This window comes from Elephantulus edwardii, unplaced genomic scaffold, assembly GCF_000299155.1.
Source record: "Elephantulus edwardii isolate Elephantulus edwardi_28Jun2011 unplaced genomic scaffold, EleEdw1.0 scaffold00155, whole genome shotgun sequence".
In the NCBI taxonomy this organism is placed as follows: domain Eukaryota; kingdom Metazoa; phylum Chordata; class Mammalia; order Macroscelidea; family Macroscelididae; genus Elephantulus; species Elephantulus edwardii.
Genome location: NW_006399905.1, coordinates 6,830,135 through 6,835,191, shown reverse-complemented (window position 1 = coordinate 6,835,191; position 5,057 = coordinate 6,830,135).

Sequence of the window (5,057 nt, the reverse complement as noted above, 5' to 3'; positions counted from 1 at the left end):
TTTTGGCAGTCCACGAGCTGTTTAATACTTTTCTTCAACACCACAGCTCAAAGGCATTGAGTTTTCTTCTATCTTCCTTATCCATTTTCCAGCTTTCCACTATTTCGGGATAGTTAAGCTCTGACACTAACTCTGATTCTACACATCTATCTCTTTCTGCATCCCTTCAGCTTATCCTCAAGAGTCGAGGACACCAAAAATTACTACTGAATAAACATGCTGTGTCTAGTCCCAGGACAACGGGAATCACATAGGCTTTTGAACATACTTCTACCTCTCTCATAGACTTGAAGATGTTTGACTTTCTTGATGCCAAGTTTTTTGTTTTATAAAGAGAGCAATTTTATCTACCTTGTAAAGTTACCATAATAAATTACTCATAACACTGAGAAGAATGAGGATGTCAGAACACTTAATTGTGCTCATGGAGAACCTGTACATAGGCAAAGAAGCTGTTTTACCACCAAACAAGGGCATATTGTATGGATTAAAAACAGGAAAAATGTGCATCACAGTTGTATCATTTCTCTACACTCATTCAGGCTGTAGGCTGAGCAAATAATTCTAGAAGCTTAACCATATGAAGAACTATGTGGCATTAGGATTGGAGAAAGACTCATCACCAACCTTGTTTGCAGAAAGTACAGAAGACTAGATTCCTGGATGGTGTAAGCCATTTGCACTCGAATACTAACTTAAAGGTTAATGGTTCAAACTCACTCAGCAGTGGCACAGAGAAAAGGTCTGGTGACCTGCTTCCTTAGAGATTACAGCCTAGAAAACCCTACAGTGTAATTTTATTCTGAAACACAAGGAGTTGACATGAGTTGTAACAGAAACAAAGGCATCAAGTTTTCACCTCTTACAGTTTTGTCGCTGGACGACTGCTCAGATTTTGGCTTTGCTAGGCATTTGGTGAGGTGTTCAGTTTTCTGTGCCTTATTCTGTTATATCTGTATCTGTTAATAGGGATGGTAATAGAGAATGAATGCTAGAATGAGGACTAACTAAAATAATGAGCATAAAGCATGGAGGCAGGGCCTGACATGGGAAGAGCTGTTAAGGCCATTTATTAGTAATGATACAAAATGCAAATGTGGCAAAGTTGACAGAATGCATGCCTATGAGGGCACAAGGACAAACAAATAATTTCTGAGCACAAGGCTGGGTGTTTTTCCACACAATTGCACTTGTTTGAAAAGGTGTCAGGGCATTTGGGAGGCTGCAGTTTGGGAGGGATTTAGCCAATGGCTAACACCTCTGCTCCCTCCACCTTTCCAGAAGATCAGTGCCAGCTCTGAGCAGGAAGCATTACTCATACTGTCTTTTTACACAGCAGTTAACCTTACTTGTCACTGCTTCCGGTGGGAGATCAAGAACATTGAAATTAGGGAGGTGGCACAATAAATCATGGTCACTTCTTGACATGGACAGGCAAAACAACTAGACAGCGCCTCTTCACAATGTCAGCTCAAAGTTGAAATGTTAAATTTAACATGTTAATTCATCTCCTTTTTTTATAGTCAAATTTTTCCTTTTCCTCTTACTGTTCCAATGAAACAATGAGACAGTGGCATGTTGGCAGCTTAGTGGGCTATGGTGCCATGCACGGTTTTCCTTTTAATCTCAAGTGTGAACATTGCGAGTTTAAGAATAAAACAATTAAGCAAAATTAACTTGAAGTAAGGAGCTCTGGTGCAGGAGAAGAGGACTGAATATTCCCCATGGATTGACAAAGAACAAAGAGCTATGTCTTGGAAAAAAGTACAAGCAGAGTGCTCCTTAGAAGCACACAGCTGGCAAAGCTTCATCTTTCCTACTTTGGGCATGTTAGTAGGTGAGGCTATTCCTTGCAGAGAGACATCATGCTTGCAGAAGTGGAGGTCTAGAGAAGGAGAGGAAGATCCCCAACGAGATGAGGTGACACGTGATTTCAGCAATGAGTTCTATTGGGTCAGAGATGATTATGACATGACAGGATAGGGGAGGGTTCAGGTGGGCTGTCCATAGAGTCACTGTGAGTTGGATTCCACTTGACAGACTTGACAAGACCTAACAATCATAACAGCAAGGAGCCCTGGTGGCTCAAATAGTCAAGTGTTTGGCTGCTAATGAAAAGTTTCGCTGTTCAAAGCTACCTAGTACGTCCATGGGAATCTGTATACAAGAAAACATAGCCTAGAAAACTTTGGGAGAGTTCTACACTATCAAAGGGGTCATCATGAGGCAAAAGGAATTTTATTTGACTCAATATAACAATATGAAGTAGTGAGAAACTGTTTTACCCTATAGAATATCAAATTTCAGTATCTGTTTCTAAATACAGACACAAATTAGAATTTGTGTCTGCATGATGGAGATCACTTTCTATGAAGATTGTATACCCATGATCCAGCACTATGTGTAGGGCATAACTGTTATGTTGTTATGTATCGTTGAGTCAGAACAGACCCATAGCTGATCCTCCAGGGGATTTTCAGAGGCAGTAAATCACATGGAAGGAGTGTGTCCATGTCCTTCCTATGGGGCAGCTGATGGCTTTGAACCATAACTTTTGTTTTGGCAGTGCAATTCCTAACCACTAAGCCATGAGAACTCTATGGACCATGTTGTTGTTGTTATGTGCCATGGAGTCACTTGCGACTCCAAGCAACCCTGTGTACAATAACTATGAACCGTGCTCTATCTTGAGCTAACTTCATTGTCTCTGACACACTTATACCAATTCTCTCATCACTGGGTCAATCCATCTCATCCAGGGTCCTCCTTTCCTGCACTGTCCCTCTACCTTTCCAAGCATGAGGTCCCTCTCCAAAGACTGGTCCTTCCTTGCAACATGCCCAAAGTATGTCAGACAAAACTTCAAAATCCTTGCCTCAAAGGAGGAGCTTGGCTCTCTCCAGGGAGAACCTGTTTGTTCTCCTAGCAGTCCATGGTATATTCAGTCCTCTTTCTCCAGCACCACAGCTCAAAGGCATTGATTCTTCTTCCATCATCCTTAGTCATTGTCCAGCTCTCTGATGCATAACAAGTAATTTCAGATTACGGCCTGGACCAGGCACACCTTAGTCTCTAGACTGACATCACTGCTCTTTAGTACTCTGGAGAGGTCCCTGAAAGCAGACTTTCCTGATGCAATTCATTTTTTTTTTTTTTTATTTCCTGGCTGCTGGTTCCAAAGTGTTGATTGTGGAGTCAAGCAAGCTGAAGCTGTTAACAATCTCAATCTCTTCATCATCTATCATGATGGTGCCAATTGGCCCAGTGGTGAGAATTGTTGTTTTCTTGATGTTAAGCCTCAATCCATATTGAAGGCTGCAGTCCTTGATCTTCTGCAGCAGATGCCTCAGGTCCTCTTCAGTTTTGGCTAGCAAGGTTCTTGATGATTCTGCCTTCCTCCTCATAGCATCCCAAATGATCTGTTCCACATATAGATTGAAAAGGTATGGAGATAGGATGCATCTCTTGTATATACCTTTTCTGATTTTGAACCACACAGTGATTCCTTGCTCTGTTCTGACGATTGCCTCCTGGTCCAAGTATAGGTTTTGCATAAGCACAATCAAGTGCTCTGGGATTCCCATTCTGACCAGAGCTTATCAAATAGTTATTCAATGAGCTCTTCCCCTAAGTGCTCTTCTCTCTAGGCGTTCTGTTTCTGATCCTCCCTTTTCTCACATTTTACATCCTTTCCTTACGAATCTCAGCCCCATTTATAGTTCTAACTAATACTTGTATACTGATGACATCCGAACGCAGGTTTCACCCTAGGAGTCAGAGGTCTCTCCTAAACACTTACCATCTCTTTCACTATATCTGCCTTTAAGAGGCTGGTCTAAGACAGGGGAACATTAGTAGGAAACTCACTTGTCGAGGGATCTACGCTAAATCCTGGAACATAAACTTGACCTGAAATGAAAGGACTATTTTGACCTCTTATTTGCTCGACTCTTTTGTTTTATTTGTGGGATGTTGTTCATTTCTGATGCTTTCCCCCATGGGAGTCATATCCTTTAGCAGAACACGTCTAGATTGTCTCAAGTCCTCACTTGAAGAGGAGAAAGCTCTCTGAGGAGCTTATCTTAGAGAGCTTGTGGTCTCTAGCTTGCTTGTGTCTGTAGTCAGCTTGTTGTTGTTGAGTATATTGACTCAGAACTGACCCATAGCTGACCTTGCAGTGGGTTTTCAGAGGCACTAAATTGTATGGGAGGAGACTGACAATCTTTTTATTGAGAAGCAGCTGATGGCTTTGAACTGAGTACCTTCATGCTGGCAGTGCAATTCTTATCCCTAAGCCACTAGAGCTCATACAGGAAGCTTAGTGGCAAGAAAATTGAACCCGGCACAATTGCCAAAGAGGATGCAAAACTCGTGGTGAAAAGTGAGGGAGATGCTTTAAATTCGATGGTCACTATTAGGGAGCTCCATTTGCCAATAGTGAGAAAATTGTGAGGCTGCTAACCTAAAGGTTGGCAGTTTGAGCCCACCAACAGCTATGTGGGAGAAAGATGCACAGTCTCCTCCCATAAACATTTACAGCCTTGGAAACCCAGTGGAAAGTCAGGATGGGTCAGAACTGAGTCAGTGACAATGGGTTTATTACATATTACATTCTGAAATATTAACACACTGTGAAATAAAGGGAGATATTTGGATCTATTTTCTTGACTCTTTTAAAAACAAATTCTTAAGTGATTTAGAATTCTGGACTTAGGAAAGACACAATTTTTGTTGGAGGAGATGGAATTTTCAAGTGCTGTTATCTAACTCTGCATTCAGCGTGATTTCAAGATTATTTTTTTCTCTAGAATTTGCCTTTCCACTGACTCCTCTTATTTTTGTGCCAGACTTCTCTTATCTCCCAATGACTTTTCTAGAACTCTTCTACTACAAATAAAATTTCGTAGACATGCTCTTAACTTTTAGTAAATGGGAAAAATGGAAGACGTCACTCCAATTTTTCAGTTCTGACTCAAGAATTCAAAGGACATGTGGGCTATTTTGAATGCTGATGTTGTTGTTGTTATGTGCCATTGAGTTGCTTGTGACTCATAGCG